Source organism: Urocitellus parryii, chromosome 11, assembly GCF_045843805.1.
Source record: "Urocitellus parryii isolate mUroPar1 chromosome 11, mUroPar1.hap1, whole genome shotgun sequence".
In the NCBI taxonomy this organism is placed as follows: Eukaryota; Metazoa; Chordata; class Mammalia; order Rodentia; family Sciuridae; genus Urocitellus; species Urocitellus parryii.
This window is the reverse complement of record NC_135541.1, coordinates 111,642,235-111,665,189: the sequence shown is the minus strand read 5'-3', so window position 1 is coordinate 111,665,189 and position 22,955 is coordinate 111,642,235. Positions and strand designations below refer to the sequence as shown.

At 40.8% G+C, this 22,955-nt stretch overlaps 1 pseudogene; it reads left to right on the top strand.

The window, feature by feature from the left end:
- Positions 1-6,864: 6,864 nt before the first annotated feature.
- LOC113200309 (autophagy-related protein 16-1-like) lies at positions 6,865-20,130 on the top strand (annotated as a pseudogene).
- The last annotated feature ends 2,825 nt before the right edge of the window (positions 20,131-22,955 follow it).

The window sequence follows — 22,955 nt, the reverse complement described above, 5'->3', positions numbered from 1 at the left end:
CTAAGGTAGGATACAAGGGGAAATTTAAAACTAGAACTCAATGAATGATGGGATAGTAGGATTTGGACACAGATTTCTATGACAATATCCCTTTGAAGCCGTCAAACCAATATTCTGGTACTTTTTGAGCAATTGTTCATACATTCTTGCACTTGCCAGTTTACCTCCTGCAGACTACTAAACACCCAATGTTGGTACTTCATGTACTTTCTTGGTACTTTTCTTTTGATACTATTAAAAAATACATTTGTACATGTGTATATATTTATACATTTAGGCATATAAATGTATATGTATACACATGTACATGTATATATGTATAGATAAAAACATACATAAGTACAGATATATATCTAACTGCATTCCTTGCTTTGAGAGCCCTACTACAAAAGATGAAGTATGTGGAAGGAAGTCTGAATTTAACCCTGCATTTAGACTCTACATGAGAAGGTGGATGGGACCTGGGTACAGGAAATCCCGAGACTGATTCATTCAGAGTAACTCTACAAGTACCAAAAGGAAAACAAACTTATGTGGGGGAGGACATTGCTGTTTGGGTGAATGGAATTGGTAGTAATCAGCAGCTTGTGTGTACATGGTCGTGTTTCTCTCTGTCCTTCCACCTGGGTTGAGCTTGGAGACAAAGTGCTGTGCCAGCCTGTTCCTATCAGCAATTTGCTCTCAGAGGACCTTCCCCAGGGGACTGTCAGAGTCTTCCTTGTGAGGAAGTCCTTGAGATGCTGACTGAGGAACAATTAGGCATCTCTCCCTTCCAGTGACTGCTGGGGTAACTGGGTGACAGCTCTCAAGCCTGAGCATGACTTAGAACAAAGAATTTCCTGATGCAGGTAGACAAGAATGCATCAGAATGGATGCAGTATTGAGAAGTGATAAGGATTTGAGAGAGGTGTTTCTGAAGATATCATGAGGAGTCCTTCAGTGCAATTCTGACTCATTTAATGCCAGAAGTCTATGAGCATTCATAGTTTACTTGAACTCTATTTCAGTAAGTTCAGAAATAATAAGTTTTGACATTTAATACAGGAATATTGAAGAAAGCAAGCGATATCCTTTAAAAACACACTTTGAAACTCTGTGCAATACGTACAAACATACAGAAGACCAATTTTTCCCTGGATCTGGAGGGAAGAATATATACAATCAACATATCACATTGGTTAGCTCAGTACCCCTGGATGATCAGAATTACCCGGGGGCATTTGGCTCTTGTCCTTCATCCTTACCATGTTATTTATTTCCTGCCAATAAAACCAGACTGGACCAGCCACATTAAACTACACCTGCTTTACACATTGCAAACACAAGCATATAAATGTTCTCTGGGTACACTGGGATATCCTGAGAAGAATACTGAAGGAGAACTTAAAAGAAGGTACCCTGCATTTACCATAAAAACTGGCCTTGTTTTGGAGACCAGGTGAGTAGGCAGTCCTGTTCTGATAGATTATTGACCCAGATCCTGTCTCTGAACTCTGGAAAAAAGTCAAGCATGCACTTTTTTCCCCCCAAGAGATTCTGGTAAAAGTGCCTAGCTGCCTTCTAAAACACATGGGTAAGTTCCCTCAGCAGACACTTTGTTTCATGTTGGTTCAGATTAGAAAAGACACTGAAAATAGATTTAGATGGAATATGCAAACTCTCACAAAGGAAACATTTATTGGTGTGCCATTGACACAGTATCCTTGGCTATTAATGGATTTTGCAGGTGACAGGGTAAAGCCTTATCTTCAGGGAAAATGTCATACATAGGCAATGAGAATTTGGGACTGGAGCTTAGAGCCAAGCAAATATGGTATATCTTTAAACATATAAGCGATTTTGCTGTCCTTCTTGGATAGCCACAAATGTTCAAAAAACACTGTGGAGAATCAATATTTTAACAGGACAAGTAGAGGAGAGATAAGAGGACCCACTGCAAAAGAGTCTTTTGGATAGATGATTAGGCATCTGCATGCTAAAGAACTAAATGAGATTCTTTGAACACATTCACTCTCCTCATCCCTGCCTGCAATGTTCCATAACTTGCACTTGCCAGTGAGTGCCAGGAGGGACAGGTAGGGCTAAAAGTAGGAAGAGTGCAAGCTACCTGACCCATCTTCTGTTTTAGAACATAGTACTGCACGGAAAATGTTGCTTTTGTTCAGAAAAAGCTTTTAGTTCTAACCCAGTATGTTTTCTCTCTAAGCAGTTTTTTGCAAAAATACAACTGCTTCCATTTCTCCCTTCTTGCTTGATAATTACTTCACTCCCAAGTAATTATCTCATCTTTTCATCAATTATTACATTTCCCACCTTTCGGTTAATGATGCCTTTGCTTGGTTGCCTATAGGTAGAATTAAGATTAAGGATAAAGGCACATTATTTAAGTGAATTGCAATCATTTATGTTATTATTAAATGGAGAGCAAAAGACTGTTAAGGTGAAGTTGGAATTTCTGGATTACTACCATCCTGTGGAAGTTATTAATCAGCTACATCACAATGGTCTGATGGACCACAAGAACTCAGAAGACTTCAATTATGTCACAAGGTCTACACTGCTGCAACAACTAACACTCTATGTCTCTAGAGGGTGAAGTAGGAAAGTATGTACCTAGTCTGGTGTTTGAAAATTTACGTCTAATCTGCAGATGAAAAAAAGTAATTTAAGATCTACTGTTTTTAGAGTATTAGCTTCATACCATAGCCATGTAAATTAGGAAAAAAGTAAAATTACATTTAACGATAATAAACTAGAAATTGAAATAATTTTATATTTATTTTAAATGCTAAATGTTCACACATACTTAATTTCATTTTGGTTAAATTCTAATTCTCCAATTTTTAGATCTTGAAAATATGTTCAAAGTATACTATAAGGAATCACAAAATCATTATCTTTAACATTAAGATGTTCATTTAGACACAATATAGAATAATATAGCTCATTTTAATTATCCTCCAATTCTAGGCACAAAATCAATATGCTATTTTCACTGTGTGGCTAATAAGGGCAACAATGAGTCAACAGTGAATCAGTTACCTATAAGAGTGTCATCAGTCTTATAACAGTACACAAACTATTATATTTATGCTATAGGACAATAAATTATTTTGTTAGTTTGTGATTCTTTCAAGGATGAGTATATTAGCAGAGATCACATAGTTCCCTATAGCAATTTAAAAACAAAACCCAAAACAGTGAATCACTATTTTTAAGAAAATGTGCTCCAAGATACACAGTTCCTTATTGTGTGTGTCTGTTTCCTGTGGGTCTTGCTTCATGATCATTTTGTGCAGCTTGTGTGTGTCCAGTTACAGAGATTCTTAAGGTTGCTAAATGTTAATGGAATTTCAGTGGCTGCTTGACTGCAGAAGAGCATAGATAAAGGGTTATTTAACAGCTAAAAGAACACAAAGATATTATTTAAGCATAAATCAGCACAAAAAATATCAAAAATGAAATTGATGATGTTCAATATTCAATATAACTATACAAGCAAAGACCGTTTACTACAGACTTATATGATTAATATGAAAATAACCTTGTTACACAGGACACTTTTTCAATAGAAATACCTATCATGAGATTCCATACTTAACATCATTTGAAAAATTAAAACAAGGGAAAAAACTGTTAATGCTTTGTTCTCAATAATGTGGTTCTATCACAAAGATTATTATTTTAAACTTTTTCTGGTTTGCTTAAGTATTAATGTAAAGTATAAGCTTATTAATTGAAGAAAAATTCACTATGGAATAACAATTTATTGACATAAATTTGCATATAATGCAAAATGATATTAGGATCACATGGTCATGCAAAATGCCTTTCTTTTTTTTATGGTGGGGAGGGAGGGGGGCATACAACGGACTTAACTCAGGGGCACTCGACCAGTGAACCACATCCACAGCCCTATTTTGTATTTTACTAGACACAGGGTCTCACTGAGTTGCTTAGCGCCTTGCTAAATTGCTGAGGCTGGCTTTGAATTCCAGATCCACCTGCCTCCACCTCCAGAGCCACTGGGATTACAGGAGGGCGCCCCCAAGCCTGGCCAAAAGTTTCTTTCTTAATTTTCAGGGTTTTTTCTCCTTTTAAAACATAATTTATCAAAACTACACTGAGTTTTATCTCGCTTCAGTTTGAATGCCAACCGTCAAGAGTACAAATAGTAAGAAATGCTGACAAGGATGCAGGGAAAAGGGAACAGGGACCCTCAGTGGAATCCTGAATTGATACAACCACTATGGAAATCAATATGAAGGTTCTTTAATGGTGTAGTCATATTACCACCATATGTCCCAGCTACACCACTCCACAGTATTTATCCAGAAGAACTCTTAGTTAGCACATATAGAGCAAACATAATCATGTTTATAAACATGCAGAACATGCACAATTCATGTTTATAGCAAAACAATTAACGATAGCCAAGTCATACAAGGAGCCTAGATGTCTGTCACCAGATGAAAAGACAAAAAAAAAAAATGTGATACATACACAACCGAGTTTTCTGAGCCCTGGGAGGAAAAAAATATATATATATATATAATCTCATTAGTAGGAAAATGAATGAAACTAGATCATCGTGTATGGTGAAATAAGCCAGATTCAGAGAGTGGGAGACATCTGTTTCCATTCTATGTGGAAGGTAGAGGGAAAAAAGGGGGGGGGGGTGCAATATCTTATAAAGACAGAAGAGAGAACAGTAGTGTAAAGGATGGGGTCAAGGGGCGGGAGGATGGGCGAGAGAGCGGAAATACTGGGGAGTGAAATTGACCAAATTGTGTTATGTGTGATTATAAATATATCACAATGAAGAGGAGGAAGGGTCCGCACAGGAGGCAGCGCTCCTGAGGAGCGGGGTCTACCTGCGAGCAGAAGTCCGTGCCCCGGACGCCCAGCTTGATGCACGTGGGACGCTGGAGCTTGGTCTCGCTGCTGCAGCCCTCCATCTCGCACACCCGCGTGTCCACCGCCGCTGTGCTGCCCGCCTGCCCGCCTGCTGCCTACCGCCCGCCAGAGGAGCCGCTCACTAGGGAAGAGGTGAGAGGGAGGGGAGACCAGCAGCGCGAAGGGGAGGAGGTGGCAATGGAGTCTACAGAGGAGTTCCGCCCCCTGCGGGTCCAGAAGTGAAAGTGGGGAAAGCGGAATCCCGGAGGGGACCACGCTGTGCGCTCCGCTTAGTGCAAGAGCGCAGCTGGCGCCCCGCCTACGCCTTCCCCCGCCTTAGGGACGCAGCGCAGGTGGGGGCAGCTGGGGAGTCCAGCCTCGCTTTGCGCTGGTTGGGCGCAGTTCACTGTCTGCACTCAGCTCTCGCCAGCTCTGGGCGGTGAAGGCCAGTGAGAGTCAGCGAGGAGAAGGGGGTACGCCTTGCCCACCCTGTGCCTTGGAAGACACATGCCCAGACGTCCTTACTGACCAAGGCTCTAGAGCTCTGCAGGTTCCCACGTCCTGCACCTCAGGCAGATGAAAAGGGCGCTCCGCTCTTCTGCTTTGGTTCCACTGGCCGCTCGGTGCAAAGTAATTTCTTTTTCTATTTCTCACTGATAATCTTTCTTCTGAGGACCACTGCTTGTCACAGAAAGGAGAATCAGAGCTGTCACGGGGCAGAGAGCTGGGGTTTGCATCTGTCCTCCCTTTCTCTCTCTCTCTCTCTCTCTCTCTCTCTCTCTCTCTCAACTTTTGCACACACCACCACCAATGCTGGTTTATCTCTTGCAAGAGAAAACATACCTTATACATATTTACATATATGTAGCCAGGGATGTAGTATGTTCTAAATAAATAATAAAAGAATGAAAGGTAAATGAAGTATTAAGAGAGTTCTTTTTTCAAGTGACAAGAATTTTTGGCTAGCAGCCTAGCAGTGGAAGAGAAATTAACCAAATCAGGTAAACTGAGTATTTATACAAAAAAGACAAAATTGAAGTGCCAATCATATAGTCAGAAAACTTTCTACTGAGAAGTTTGCAATTTTATTAAATGAATCTGATAGTGTGAACTTGGGGACTAGATACTCAGAGCTATGACCAAGCAGAGGGATTCATGCAAAAAAGTGTGGTGCTTTCCTCTCCTGGGCTCAGTTCTGTTTCACACCCTCTTGCACTCCAGATGATCAGTGATGTCTCTCCATCAAGTGCCTGTGCCTCCTGGGCATGCCAGTCTTGGCATCTGGCCTGCAGCACCTTGCTCCACATCTGGCCCCAGCTCACAAGCACTGCTGTGCAGTATTAGTGGGAATTGTTTTGTGTTGTTGGAAGGCTTCTTGGATACTCAGCAAGCATCAGCCTTTTAATTTTGGAGCCTTATTGTCATTCAGATGTGTAACTCTGCAGGTGTACAAAGTATCAGATTTTACTGTCAGTGGGCTGTACTTGGGAGACATGTCTTAAATTGTATGTTTTTTGGAGAAGTTTGTATACTTTCTTGGAGACAGGATAGCCTTTTCTTTAATATCCATTTAAAATCTATTCATTTCATTTAGTTGGAGTGTTAACTTGCCACCAAACAGGACTCTACTTAAAAGAAAATTTAAAACTCTTTGGCTTATATGTGCAGGCTGGGTGTGGTGGTGCATGTCTGTAATCCCAGCAGCTTTAGAGGCTGAAGCAGGAGGATGGGGAGTTCCAGCCAGCCTCAGCAATGGCAAGGTACTAAGCAACTCAGTGAGACCCTGTCTCTAAATAAAATACAAAATAGGGCTGAAGATGTGGCTTAGTGGTCAAATGCCCCCGAGTTCAATCCCAGATACACCCACCAACCCACACCAAATTTATTCTACACCCTGATGCCCCTTGACTATGGGATGAGAAAGTCCTGCTTCTGAACAATGCAGACAATGTGCAGGCCAAAGTACAAATGCTGGACAACTTCCTGGACATTGGGATGGCCTGCAGTTTGCTTAGGGATGGATCTGATGATAGTAGCAAGGACCCCATTGATGTCAACTATAAGAAGCTCAAAAGTGACATTAAGGTAGTTGACAAAGACTCTGAAGAAGCAGAGATCATCAGGAAGTATGTTAGGAACACCAGGCAAACACACACAATGCCTATGACCTGGAAGTTTGGCTATCTCTAAGGTAGAGTGCAAAGGGGAGAGCCAACACTACAAACCCTTTAAGTAGCTTCACAATGGAAGGTTGCTGTGGCACAGGTGCAGGACCACCAACTTTGCTGGGATCCTGTTCCCCTGTCTGGGCATAGCCCTGCCTGAAGCACCTGTGACAGGCTACATGTTTGGCAAAGGGATATTTTTTGCTGATATGGTCTCAAAGAGTACCAACTACTTCCACACATCTCAGGGAAACCAGATAGGCTAAATCCTGTTGGGAGAAGTTGTCCTGGGAAACATGTATGAACTGAAGCATGCTTCACATATCAACCAATTACCCAAGGGCAAGCAGAGTGTCAAAAGATTTGGGCAAAACTATCCCTGATCCTTTGGCTAGTATTACTCTGAAGAGTATAAATTACTGGGATCTCAGCAGGTGTTATCGACACCTGCCTACTATACAATGAATATATTGTCTTTGATATTGCTCAGGTAAATCTGAAGTAGCTGCTGAAACTGAAATTCAACTTTAAGACATCTCTGTGTTAAACAGAGATGTGAGTTGCACCCTGATGACTCTAATTTGAATTAACTGTGTGCTCATGCACTAACACAAACAGCAGAAACCTCAACTAAGCTGCCAATGGATGTTACCTTTACTAAATCTCCTTAGAAAGGGTTTTTACATGAACAGGTTAAAAGGTTTTTCTCAATTTTTCAAATCCCTTTTATGTTTAATGTTGCATTGGAGGGTTTGAGGGTTCTATCTAGCCAGGCACAGTCCTGACAGATACATCTGACAGTAGAGGGAAAGTGGGGGAGAGGTTTTTGGTTTGTTTTGTTTGCTTAGACTAGTCCTGTTTTTTTAAAGCCAAATTACAGCAGTTGCCTTATTGGTTTCCCAAGAGATGGAAACAATGTGTTTCCACCCTTTGCTCTAAGTGTTCATCTTTAGTTTTAATTCTGGCAATGTGTGATGCATTTATTTTGAGCTAAACATAAAAACTAATTTCATACTAAAAATGTTACCATTAATAATATTTGTCAATATCATCGGTGATCATTTGCCTATTACGTTTCTCAAAATCAGAACTCCAAAAACACAAATAGTTTTTGGTAGTTACATACATTTTCTTTCTGTTTTCCTTTTTTTGTATTTTTATTTAGAGACAGGGTGTTGCTTAGTTGCTGAGGCCGACTTTGAACTTGTGATCCTCCTGTCTTAGCCTCCTGAGCTGCTGGGATTGCAGATGTGCACCACTGTACCCAGCTAGAAAAAAATCTTGTCTGGTCTTCTGGTGGTGATATGGACAGAAGTTAATTGAGCTATGTATGAAATGCTTGCATGTGCATCAGTCCTATGATGAGCCTGTCACCTGCTTATCCCAGTAAATTCACATGACCCAAGAATGGAGGAAGCATGATTCCCCAAGGGACAATCAAGGTGCTATTACCAGAAGAAGGGGAAACAGAGGCTGGAAAGCCCAAAATAGAGTGGCAGGTACTGCCAGCATTCCACCCAGGCTCCTAGGGAGCCCTGGGCACCTCATCACACACAGTACCCACCATAGCTTTCCAAACTTCCTGAGTTTGAAATAAGCTGAAGAAACTTGGTAGATTCCTTCTTGCCCTCTTCCTTGATTTTCTCTGGTCCAAGTATTTCTAACAATGTCAGGACACCTCTGACCTCAAGAAATTCTCTCAGGTACCAATTACTGTCCAGGGAGTAGAAGAGTTGAAATAAAACATTTGACAAATTCCTTGACACTGACCTCCTAAGGGAGTCTAAGTTCCTTTCCTCACATATTTTGCCTCCTATCCCGGAAATGTCCATAGGTAAAGTGATGTTATACTTTGGATATTCTTCCTTCTAGCAGGAAGTGGACATCTCTTTATTTGGGGCTTTCCAGCCTCTGTTTCCCCTTCTTCTGGTAATAGCACCTTGATTGTCCCTTGGGGACTCATGGTGAGGTTAGTATCATGACTTGAGAGTTGAGAAGCCAGATTACAGGTACTGACATTTCTCAAAGTATGATCCAAGAACCATAGCATCAGAGTTATTGGGAGCAGTTGTTAGAAATAAAGGTCAGGGCCCTACACTTAATCTGTTAAATCAGAACCCTAGGGGTGGGGTGGGTGTAGGGAGGTAGACTAGTAATTTGTACTTGTTATTTTAATTTTTTTTGCTGGGCTGGATTAAAACCCAGGGTTTCGTGATATTAGGTAAGCACTCTACCATGGAGCTGTGTCCCCAACCTTAACCTTTATTTTAAACCTCTTTTATGCACCCCAAAGGACGGCATTAGGGTGAACCTAGAGACATATTCTGATATTCCCTTTGGTCTATGTTCTAGGTCTGAATCTGATTAATAATTTAAAAAAAATAGGTGCCCTTTCTCACTGAGTTATATCCTCAGCCCTTTTTACTTTTTAAAAAAGTTTATTTTGGTGGAGCCAGGTATCAAATCCAGGGGCTCATGCATGCCAAGCAAGCGTTCTACCACGGAGCTCCATCTCCACATCTGTAGCAGCCCCTACTTTCCATTTTGAGACAAGGTCACACCAAGCCACCCAGGTGGCCCAGAACTTGTGATCTTGCCACCCCAGCACACCCATAGCTGGGATTCCAGTCACGTGCCACCACACCAGGCTGTTTAATAATTTTATCAGTGACTTAAATAGAAGAAAAAGACAGCTGTGTTTAATTAAGCCTTCAGTTATGCTCAGCTATAGATTCTCTGGTTCATTCTTTCCTTTATTCAGCAAACAAGTGCCAGCCCTCCTAGATAATAGAAATGCACAGCTGAACAATGAAGGAGACAGATGCAGCTCCTGGTCTCTCAGTGGGGGTGAAAGAGATATTGAGCAGGTAATAACAATCAGATGTTATGACTATCAGGACAGAGGGAGGGCTGTGAGTACAGGTAACAGGAACCTCAGGTTCTCAGGCAGTCTGGGCCTCAGTGAAGGGCTTTCTAAAAACTGATGTTTAAATTGAGGTCTGAATATGGGAGTAGGAATTAGTCAAATAAGGAGGGGGTTTTCAGAAGGGAAGGGGGTTCAGGCAAGGAGAAAACTCTTGTTTTGACCATTCAGCAAGGGTCTGAGTTGGGTGTAGTGGTGTACACCTATAAGCCAGTTATTAGAAAGACTGAGGCAGGAGGGTTACAAGTCCGAGGGCCAGCTCTGACAATTTAATGAAACCTTTTCTCAAAATAAAAAATACAAAGGACTCGGGTTATATCTCAGTAGTACGGTGACCCTGGGTTCAATCCTTTGTCCTGCCAAACAAAACAAAACAAATGAAATGGTCTGAGATGAATCCACAGGCAGACAGACCAAGAATATCCCCAGATCTTACCATGATACAAACCACCTAAAAGATGTCCAAATCTGCTTTTAGTCCTGTTCTGCCTACAGAGCTCCTGAACACAGGAACCTCAAACTCAGCATGTCCCAAATCAAACTTAACTACACCTAAACTTGCTACTTTTTTATGTTTTCTTCCCATTCCCAAGCTAGAAATATGAGAGTCATCCTGAGGCATGAGTGGAGAGAGTAGCTGGGTAAATAAATATGGAGCCCAGATTCCAGAGGGAAATTATCATGAAAATGGATAAGACCACTTAGGGAGAACTTGATAGTGTGAGCAGAGAAGAGGGACAATTAAGGGAATATTTAAAGTATTGCCTTAAAGAAGAAAAAAGGGAGGAACAAAGAGATTTGGCATCACAGAAACCCAGGAAAGAGTGTTTTGAGAAGTGGGAATTTTGATTGACAAATGCCACTCAGGTCATGTATAAGGAAAAAGGATGTAGTCACTGGGCTCCACCATTAGAAAACCATTGATAATCTTGATAAGACCAGCATCAGTAGAGTCAGGGCAACAGGGATTAGACTGCAGTAGGCAGAGGAGGAACCAGGAGAGGATGTGGAGACAGGGAGAGTAAATAGCCTTTTCAACAAGCTTCACTATGAAGGGCAGGATCTGGGTGCAACTTATGTTTGAGGCATGGGTTTAATTTTATTATTAAGGCAAAAGAGATTCCAGCATACAAAATACTGATGAAAAAAAAAAGCTAGTAATGAGGCAAAGAAGAAAATACAGGAGAGAAAAAGTCCTTGAGAAGATGGGAAAGGAATCAAATGTTGAACAAATGAGAATTAGCAAAAAGAAAGAATACCAACTTCAACTCTGATGGGAGCAAAAAGAGATAGAGGTCAGACTGGGGACACCCTTACAGGTTGGGAAGATAAGAAGTCGATGAAGTCCTTGACTTTGAGGATATACATATTTTTTTAATCATCAAATGTCCTGTTTTAAAATATTAGAGAATATCAAGAGAAAAGCTCCCTTAAAAATGTTCTTTTTTTTTCCTTTTGAAATTTCCTGTTGTTTCAACCATGCAGCAAAGGCTACCTGCTTTTATGGCAGGATCAAGCTTACAAGGAACAACCTGGATTCTTGGCAAAACTCCTGCTTCAATTCAGGGGAAGTCTTGCCTTGGTGGGTTTGAATGAAATTGTTGAGGATGTGATTCCTTGCGACTTTGCCAGCATCGTCCCACTCTTGTAAAAAGCTTAAGAGCCTGCTAATTGCTGCCTGTTCTTTTATAGAAGCCATGATCAATCAGTAGTCCTGAGGTTGGCTCCACTACCCCCAGAGGACACTGGATATGTGATTCCAGGAAGGGTGTCCACTTAGTCTAGGCAAGCAAGACAACTGGGTGGACAACTGTGGATCAATCTCCAGCCCTGGAACTGCAGCTGGTAGTGGATAGTGGAGGCAGCTGGACAATGAAACCAAAGGGCATTGTCTTCAAGGATGCAATCCAGAGAGGTAAGACCCTCTGGGTTGGCAGAAAAGGACACTCCAGGCTTCCTACCTACACAGCTCTGTGAGGGGACACGTTTTCTATTTATGGCTCAATTTAAATTTTTTGATGTTCCATAAATGATTATATATATAATCTTATTTATGGAACCCACCCTCCTCTCCCTCCCTCCCCCCCTCTCTCTCTATATATATATAGTGTTTCAAAACTCAGCAACTGCCATGAGTGATGGCTCACACCCGTAATCCAGCAGCTGGGGAGGCTGAGGCAGGAGGATCATGAGTTCAAAGGAAGCCTCAGCAATTGAGTGACACCCTGTCTCTAAATAAAATACAAAATGGAGCTGGGGACATGGCTTAGTGGTTGAGTGCCACTGAGTTCAATTCCAGACACGCCCCCCTACACCCCCGAAAAAACCCCAGAAACTGAAATCTACCCTCTTGGCTCCTTGCTGGTAGACCCTCTTTCTCCTTTCTGTTGCTATCCCCTCCCTACACGACCATCCAAGGCTCCCAACTCTTTCTTTTTAGATGCTTCCAAGTGTGTCCCTCAAAAAAGCAACCATTTTCCACGGAAATTAAAAAAAAAAAAAATCAGAGAAAAGCCTGTCTAGTGCCAGGTGGGGAACATTTTAACTAGACACGAAGGTCCTTTCAAATCCTCTTCTAACTTTCTCCGTGAAGAGGAGGAAATCGCAATAACTTTTCATGGTCTCGAAGGGCGCCTTCACAGAGCAGAGCCTGGCAGAAGCAAGGAGCAACCCTGCGATGCTGGGGGCGCCCCTGAGCTGCTCAGGCTCCTCTCGCCTTCTCCCAGGACCAACTCCGCTCGGAGGCCCTACACTGAGGCGCAAGATCCTGGGCACCTGCGCCCCCTACTGGTCTCAATAGACACTCGGAAGCGCGCGATTCTTCCAGTAAAACGTGGGTGACAGTTAAGAATCTAAGTAACTGACTGAACTGCTCCCAACCGCTTGAACCCAGGACTGGAAACTGAGTCTGATCATCCCACCTCTGAGCTAAGGAACACCTTTTCCTATTTCAAGTATTTTCTACTTGAATGGAAATAGGACAACAGGTCCAAATAGAAGCAGAGGTCCTGGTGAAGGATTTGGTGACCAGCGGCTTAGGGTCACCTGAGGACAGAGGGGGGTCTTGCAGGGCCATGGGGCCCATTGACCATGGGGTGGAGACCTCCAGTGCCAGCAAGCATGGAGCCCTCAGAGTCACCGGGGACAGGATGTCCCAAGCTTGGACACCCAGATTTGATGTATCCAGTTTCCCAGTGGTTGTGGCCTCAGGCTCCTGAATTAATGAGGAGCCAGGGGACATCGCTGGGGGACAGGGCTGAATGGACAAGCAGCAGGGTACCATGGAGGACTCAGGGAGCAGCCACTGTCCTGAGCAGCCTCTCTCCCTGTCCTGAATCCCACCTCTCCCCTAAAGTAGAACTTGAGGGGAAACCAAGTCTCACTTAAGGAGTGAGAGAAAATGGGCTTTCCCCAACTAGACAAAAGGTTCCACCTAGAATTAAACTCTGATTGTTGGACTTAAAGTGTCCAGAGTGCTCACCATTACTGCATGGAACCACAGTAATGAACAAGTCCCAACTCTCCCTAGATTTGCAAGCCCTTTCTCAGGCTCCATCAAGCCCCAGCTTTTCTTCCTCTGGTGAGTACAGCTATTACTCAGCTATTGCTCTATGGGTCCTCTTATCCTTTAACACATTATATCTCCTAATTTAGGTGTTCATTTATCCTTTTTAAATTCTTTGCCACTTATACAGTCTAATTTTTTTTTGGAATTATTTCATTTTGGGAAAACCATTTTAAATGATATTGATTTTAAAAGTTTGCTTTCTAGTTGTATATTGCTATTAATAGAAATACATTTGATTTTTGTTCATGTACACTGCACCCTACAACTCAGCTAATCCTGCTCATTAGTTTTTAATATTTTGGGGAGTTTTCACCCAGAATCTTTGGGATCTTCTCTATGGACAATCATATCATCTGTTATAGAAACAGTTTTATCTCTGCCTTTTCCAGAATGGATGCCTTTTCTTGTTCTGCACTGTCTCATTGTTAGGACTGACATAGAATGCTGATGTGAGTGGTGAGGGTGTACACCTTGCCTTGTTACCAGTGTGGTGGGGAGAGCATTTGGTTTTCTCCCAGAAGTGTGATGAGTGTGATGTTAGCTGTTCCATTTCGTAGATACATCCTTTATCAGTTTGAGGATTTTTTCTTCTATTCATAATATGCTGCTATTTTTTATCATCAGTAGATGTTCTCACTGAACTGCCTTTGCCCCTTTGTCAATAATCAATTGGCCATACTGATGGGGCCCTCTTTGTGTAGGCTAATCTTTTTGTTATGTTCATCTATGTGCTTATCCCTTTGCCCATAGTACAATATCTTGTTAACTGTAGCATTATAGTAAGTCTTAAAATTGGGTAGTGTAATACATATTGTAAAATATAGTTACTATACCAACTGATATTATTATGTAGTTTTAGTATTTAAACTATCAACATAGTGAATTACAACAATTGATTATTTTACAGGGAGCCAGTCAGGCATCCCTGGGATTAACCCAGCAATTAGGGAAGTTTCTACCCACAAAAAAGAGAACCAATAAGATATATAGATATGAGAGGATGCATTACGAGAATTGACCCACAATTGTGAAGGCTAGGAAGTCTCATGATATGCCATCAAAGCTGGAGACCCAGATGTAATTCAGTCTGAGTCCACAGGCTTAAGAAGCAGGGAGTTTCACTGCAGAGTCGAAGTGATGACTGTCCCAGCTCCAGAAGACAAAGTGAATTAGTTATTCCTCCATCTTGATTATTATTGCTGTTGTTATTCTTTGTTGTATTGGAGATTGACCCCAGAGCCTTCTACATACGAGTCAAGCAATCTGCCACCGAGATACATTCCAGCCATTTTTATTTTATTTTGTGACAGGGTCTCACTGAGTTTTCCAGGCTGGCCTTGAACTTGAGATCCTTTTGCCTCAGCCTCTCAAAAATTGGGAGTTCAGGTGTGAGCCATCATGCTAAGCCCTCTATCTTTATTTTTATGGGACCATGGATGAATTGAATAATGTGTGCCAGCATCAGTGAAGATGGATCTTCTTTCCCAGTCCTGAGTCAAATACTAATCTTTACACTGGCAGAAAAAATGTCTCACCAGTTATTGGCATGTATCTTAATGCAGTTGAATTCACATTAGAAAAAAATTATCACACCCATTTTATTGTATTGCTCATTTTGTATATTGCTGGAATTAATTTGTTAATAATTTATTACAAACTTGCATGTATGTTCATGAGGGCTATTGATCTATAGGTTTGGGGGTTCTTTGGTTTTGTTTAGAAGGCAGGGATCTCTTTAGTATTAAGGTCATGCTGACTTCACAAAATAAATCATGAAGTATTTCCTCCTTTTCCATTTTCTGAAAAAATTCTGTAGCTTTTATAATTTTTTTCTTTAGTTGTTAACAGAATTACTCAGTTAATCAATATGGACCTCGAGATTACTTTTTATTATTAATATGGTTTTTGAGTTAGTTTAGTAGTTTGGGGTTTTCCAGAAACGAATTCACATTTGAGTTTATATGTATAGGGTAGTTCATAATATTACAATATTCCCATATTATGCTCTTGATATTTTTAGGATCTTTAATGATATTATCATTCCTGATAATACTAATGTGTGTTTTCCTTCTTTTTATATAAATACCACTTATAATATGACATTTTTTACTTTCTCAGAGAATAACATTTTCAAAAATTAGAAGAAGAATTGGGGGAGAGAGGATTTGAACAGTGGAGTTGGAGAGTCAGAAGAATCACTGAGAAGGTAATGAAGGTAATGCATGAGAACTGATATGTCAGTTAACTGAAGGGTGACCTCAAAGAAAGAAGTGCTGGACTCACATAGGGAGTTATTCCTTTGTGGTTCTGCACCCAAATATCTGGGTATGGGCTTCATGCCACTGCAGGTCTATGCTGGCAGCAGTCACAAAGGAGAGCTCTGTGCAAATGGAGGAGAGCAAGGGAAAGCTGGAGTCCACCGGTTCCTCTCCATCTCTTCATCACCACACTTAACCAGAAGAGTCCTAGAATTATAATGTAGACTTCTCTCATACACATTTCTTTTATAATTAATTAATTAATTAGGTATATATGACATCAGAATGCACTTTGATTCATTGTACACAGTTGCAGCACAACTTTTCATTTCTCTGGTTGCACATTTCTCTTTTAACTAATTTCTCTTTGGGCCAATTCTGAGAAGTGTGCAACAAAGGAAATTCTGGGGAACTTAGTTCCAATTAAGCTGAGTTGACAGGGCACAAAATACAAGATCCTTAAAATACATTTCCAGACAAGGAATATTACCAGAACAAAAGGTGATCTTTCACAATTATAAAGGAGTTGATATTGTTAAAAAATTTTTTCTTTAGTTGTTGATAGACATTTATTTTATTTATTTATTTTTATAAATAAATGAATAAAGTGGACCCAGTGACTCACACATGCTAGGCATGCAGCTACCACTGAGCCACAACCCCAGCCCAGGAGTTGATATTTTAAGAAAACATGAAATTCATAAATGTGCATGCATGAAATTCATAAATGTGCATGCATAAGAGCTTCAAAATGGAGAAAAAATGACAAGAACTAAAGGAAATCTACCATCACTATATAGAGTTATAAACATTTGTTGTCTGTAAATGGTAGAACAAGTACAAGAAAAGAAAAAAAAGTGTATGGCTATAAAGGATTTAAATACCACAAAGATTTAAAGAGTATTATATCCAGCAGATATTAAAGACATATTCATTTCAGGATTACATGGAACATTCACCAAAGTGAACTGTAAGGTACATCGAGGTTATAGTTTTAATCTTGTATTTTCCACACATACTTAAGTGGTGAATGTTGGGTCCCTCATTGATGGCTCTATTAGGAGTGATGAAAACTTTGGGAACTGGAACCTATTTTGAGAAATTAAAGTCATTGGAGGCATGTCCTGGAAGGGGGCAATAAGGACTTGGACCCCCTTCTGCTCTCTCACTTCCCACATACCATGATGTGAACACCTTTGCTCCACCACATGACCCCGACCAAAATGTTTGGCTTCACTACAGGTCAAAGGAAAGGGGCTAAGAATCCATTTCAAAACATTTTGCTGAAACACATTTTTTCTTCTTTTAAGTTGTTTATCTTAGGTATTTTGTCACAGTGTTGGCAAGTTAACTCACACAATCATAAAGTGAGTCTCAAGATTTTCTTAAGAATTTTTTTCAGAGTATATTATTTGACAACAGAATTAATGTAAATATCGGAAAGATAACCAAACCTTTTGGAATTGAGTAATGTATTTCTTTTAAAATTACATGTGGGTTAAAGAAAATAATTACAAGGGAAATTGGAAATTATTTTGAGCTGATGGATAGTTTGAGATTCAACCAAGCAACAGCAATAGCAGGTAGTTGAAGAAGTTCTTAAAAGAGCATTTCTACTTCCACCTGCTTACATTAGAAAAAGACACAGGGATAAAATCAATCATGTCTTGAGCTCCCACCTTGAGAAGCTACATATAAAGAAAGGAAATAAGCCAAAGTAAATGGATGAAGAGAAATAATAAAGATAGGAGGAAAAATAAAATAGAAAATGATGACACCATAAAGAAAAACAAGAAAACAGAAAATGATTCTTCAAAAAGCTTAATAAAGTTGCTGAGAGTAAGACCAAGCAAGAGAGAAAAGTGCAATAAGCAATACCAAATACAAAAGGCATCTCAATAGATCCTAACATACTACAATAACGTAGTATTGTGTATCTTTCTGTAAGGATCTATTGTATAAAAAAGACAACATAGATTAAAAAAATGACAACACATATTTAAAAAAAAACTTGAAAAACAACCAAAATTCATACCAGCAAAAAGTGAAAAATCTGAACAGCTATATACGTATGATAGTAACTAAATTCATAAAAACGTATCAAATGTACTCTAAAAATATTACTTCATTGGTGATTATGTAAAATATTTAAGAAATAATACTAATCTTATACAAAGTTTTTCTGATAGCATGCCCTGGATATACGATACAGCCAAACCCATCTTCTGAGGTCAGAAGGATCCTGGTCACAAAATACCCAAACAACACTTAAATGTTTTATTAAAACTTATAACTAGTATTACTTTTTCAGTGCTGGTGATTAAACCCAGGGCCCTGTGAACCCTAATCAAGGATTCTACTGCTAAGCAAGGACCTCAGTCATCCCAAGGACATTTTGAGATAAGAAAATGAGGAACTAATATTCTTCGTGAACAGAGACATAATAAACGCCACCAAATATTAGGAAAGTAAATCTCAAAATATAACAAAATGGACATGGTATTGGGGGAGCACCTGTGTGTGGAGCTGTCCTTCCTGCATCCTTTGGTCCCCTTATGCCACAGGCTGTAGTCGCAGGCCTCCATTAGGATAGGAGTCCCTTAGGTGCTGTGGCAACATGCCACTTTTTCAGTCCTCTGTGTTGCAGGCATCTCCAGCTGATGTGCCACCTTGCGGAGGAGCTGAGGCGCTGGGACAGGCTGCAGAGGGAGTCTTTGGGGAGATAATCCTGCAGTTCCTGGACACAGTGGCACATGGAATGTTGACATATCCAACTAGACCTTGAAGGACAAATATGATGCCCTGCAGATCACTTCTACTGCCTTGGAGGAGAAACTGAGGACAACTACTGCAGAGAATCAGGAGCCAGTCACTAGGCAGATGGCCAAGAAGGCCCAGGAAGCCAGCTGCCTCAATGCAGAGAAGGAAAAGGACTTCAGGAGACAGCAAGCCTGGCTGCAGAAAGAGCTTGTCGAAGCCACAAAGGAACCGCTGCCCGTTGAACAGGATGATGACACTGAAGTCATTGTGGGTGGGACAGAGCACACAGAGGAGATCTCCCCTGTGCAAGCTATCAGCAGCTGCTAAGTGACTCTCACAGCCTGCTGGAGGTCTTCTAGATTCTATCACTAAGATCCTTGGGAGGTGCTCTGTCTCTCCCTTTCCAGTTCCTCAAGACAATGTGCATGCTCATCCTGGTTCTGGTAAACATATGAGGGTACCAACTATTGCCTTATGTGTCTTTGATACACATGATGGGGAAGTTAATGCTGTGCAGTTCATTGCAGGTTCCTTATTACTGGCCACAGGTGAATGGAAGTGTTAAGCTATGGGAAGGAAGCATCTGGAGACAAATATGAGTTCAAAGGTTCCCTATCTGGTAGTAATGCTGGAATTACAAGCATTGAATTTTTAATTTTTTGCTGTTTTTTTTTTTTACTTTTTACTGGTTCTTTTTAGTTATACATAACATTTGATAGTGCTGGGGCTTACAACTTCAAATGATTTTGCAAGCTGAATCTGGACTGTGGATTATTATTGATTATGGCACATGCTCACAGGACATAGTGGGGAAGTGCTCTCTGCTGATTTCCTGTTGGACAATGCATGGATGTCTCAGGAAGGCATGACCTGACTCTCAAACTCTGGGACCTATGCAAGAAAGCTTAAAGACAGCATTTGCAGGATTCAGTTGCAATGATGATGTTTGCACAGAGCAATGTGTGATGAGTGGGCATTTTGACAAGAAAAGTCATCTCTGGGACATTCCATCAGAGAGCGTGGCTTGAGAAATGGAACTGTTGGGGAAAATCTTTGCCTTGGACCTAAACCCAGAAAGGACTGAACTTCTGAGCTCTTCCCATGATGACCTGCTGAAAATAATTGATTCTCAGACAAATGCCCTCAAGCAGAGGTTCAGCGTGCCTGGATTCAAGTGCAGGTCTGACTGTAGATGGCAGTTATGTGGCAGCAGGCTTGGCCAAGGGCTCTCTCTACTCTCTCTATGTCTGGATTGTGCTCACGGGGAAAGAGATTCTTTCAAAAACAGCACAGCTGCTCCCTTAGGCTGGATTCAGTGAGGCCCGACTGCTAAGGGAGCCAGACGTATAGTGCATGGAGAAGTTCTCCAGAATTCTTTTGCTGTCAAGTAGTCCCTGCTTGGGTGGGTACAGCTGGACTTGGAATGCACTGGGTCTGGTTTGCGGTCTTGACTCCAGTGCTCTTCTGGTCTCTCCCAGAAGTTCCTCCATCAACACTGTGGTGTGGTCTCCCTCCAATGTGCATGTTGTCAGTGTGGACAAAGCAGCAAAGCTGTGCTGAGGACATAGACTTGATGACCTTTAGGAGAGGTGCAGGGATTCACACAGGTCCTTCCAGAGAAGAGCCCAAGTCATGTAACATGGTGGCCTTTCTTTGGACAGGATTTCTGAGAATTTTGACTAAACTCTCTAAGGGCCTGGAGGAAAAAATACTGTAACAGCCTGACCCTGCAAGTTACCTGGCCAAGGTTCAGGCTCTTGCCTCAGTTGGTGTGGGAAACACTAGTAGTTCTGATCTTCCATACCTCATTGGGGAGCACAGGGTCCCCTCTGGGTCTCCTCAGTGGATGACAATGCCAGTGACACCCACAGGTCTGGGTCGGTCCCCAGCTGTGCTGCTCCCATCCTGTTCTGATGGATGTACAGCCCCTCACCTGAAGGTCCTTTGCCCAGTGGACTTGCTCTAAGCATTGGATTAGAGGAAACTCCAAACACAGGTCCTGGGTGGTCACGGGGCTCTCATGATCTCATTATTGCTGAAACTTGAGGTCTCTTGACTCCCTCCAGTTCTTCTACATATCTACTTCTTGGTCAAGAAATGAATATCAATTTGGTTAAAAATCTTTTTGAGACAGAAGGACATGTGTCAACCTTTTCCAGTGAGGTGGGTTTGTGGCAGAGCTGAAAATGGCTCCTGTATCACTTTTCAAATGCCTAGAAGGTGGGTACTTGCCACATTCTTACTGGTGATAAAGGATTTGAGGCCTCTGGTGTATTTTTTCCAGAGCTGGTGGTGGTAGTGATCTCACAGAGCCTTATAGCCCCAGCCAGCAGCAGGCAGGAATGGCAGCACCTCTGCTCAATATCTTGTCTTAATACAGTACATTTGTTACAATTAATTAACCAATATTGATACTGATAACCAACATTGATCTTTATTAACTAAAGTTTATAGTTTCAATTAGACTTTTTTGTGTTGTACAGTCCTATGGGTTTTGACAAATGTGGGATGCCACTAACCCCATTACAACATCATACAGAATAGTTTCGCCACTGAACACATTCATTCCTGTGCTTCACCAGTTCATCCTCCAACTTGCCTCTCCTTAGCAACTGCTGATCTTTTTCCTCTTTCTATACTTTTGGCTTTTCCTGAATGTCCTCTAGTTGTTGATTTTCAGACTGGATTATTTGTTCTCAAATTATATATTTTAAGTTCCTCCATGTCTTTTCATGGCTCCATAGCTCACTTCATTTTATTAGTTAATACTCATTTATTCTAGGTGTTCACCACAGTTTGTTCATCCATCACTTAGTGAAGGATATCTTAGTACTTCTAGTTTTTGTCAGTTAAGAATAAATATGTGGCTAGCTGGGGGGTTGGTGCATGCCTGTATTTCCAGCAGTCTGGAGGCTGAGGCAGGAGGATTGTGGGTTCAAAAACAGCCTCAGTAACAACAAGGTGCTAAGCAACTCAGTGAGACCCTGTCTCTAAATAAACTACAAAATGGGGCTGAGGATGTGGCTCAGTGGTCAAGTGGCCCTGAGTTCAATCCTTGATACCAAAAATAAATAAATATGTGGCAAACATTCATGTGAAGTTTTGTTTTATGTGTGTTCACATAAGTTTTCACCTTAGTTTGATAAGTCTCTAGGGCTGCAGTTACTGGATTATATGGTAAGACTACATTTAGTTTTGTGAAAAATTACTTAACTAACTTCCAAAGTGACAATCATTTTCATTTCTACCAGGAATGACTGACTGATCCAATGATCCACTTTTTTGACATATTTGGCATTGTCATTTTTTAAATTTTTAACTATTCTAACAATTCTGTCAAATTATCTCATTAATTTTCAATGCCAAAGTGAAACATAATTTTGAACATCCTTTAAATGCTTATTTGACATCATCTATATTATTTGGTGAGGTGTCCAGATCTTTCACACATTTTTAATTGGATTGCTTGCATTAATATTTTTGAATTTTAGTAAGTTTTGTATATTTAAGATACCAGTCCTTCACCAAATCTGTATTTTGCCAACATTTTATCTACATCTGTGAATGGTTTGTTCATTTTCTTAACATTACTTTTCACAGACAAGAAGTTTTTTTTTTATTTCAATGAAGTTTAGCTTACCAATAATTTTCTTTTCTGGATTGTGTTTTGGTTTTGTATTTAAGTCAGCACAAAACCAAAGGTTGCTTAGATTTTCTCATGTTACCTCTTGGGGGTGTAGTCCTTTAACAAATTACTTGAGTCTGGGTACTTTTAAGGAAAGAGTTTTATTTTGGCTCAGAGTTCTGGATGAGAGATGGGCAAGCACATCTGACTAGAGGCTGTGCTGTATCACAACATGGCAGAAGGCAGCACAGAGTGGAAGCATGTGCTAGAGATACCATAAAGTGAGAGAAGAAGCAGGAGACAGAAGAGGCGCCTCTTTTTATAACAACCTAATCTCATAGGAACTGAGCTAGTCCTGTCATCCTTGGAGAACTACAAAAATTCCTGCTGAGTGTGGTTCCCCTGATCTAATCATCTATTAAAGCCGCCATCACCTCAGTACTGTTAAAGTGGGGAGCAAGGAGCCACCACATGAATTTTGGGGGACGTAGTCAAACCACATCCACACCATAGCAAAGAATTTTATAGCTCCACATCTCCCATTTGCATCGGTCATCCATTATGAAAGGTGTAAGATGTCTGTCAAGATTTTCTTTTTTCATGTGGATATCTATTGGTACCAGCATCATTTATTGAATACTATTCTCTTTTAAATTGCTTTTAAACTTTGTCAAAGATCAGTCGACTTATATGAGTGAGTCCTGTTTTCTGGACTCTGTATTCTTTTTCATTGTTCATTCTCTTGTTTTTTTTTTTCTTT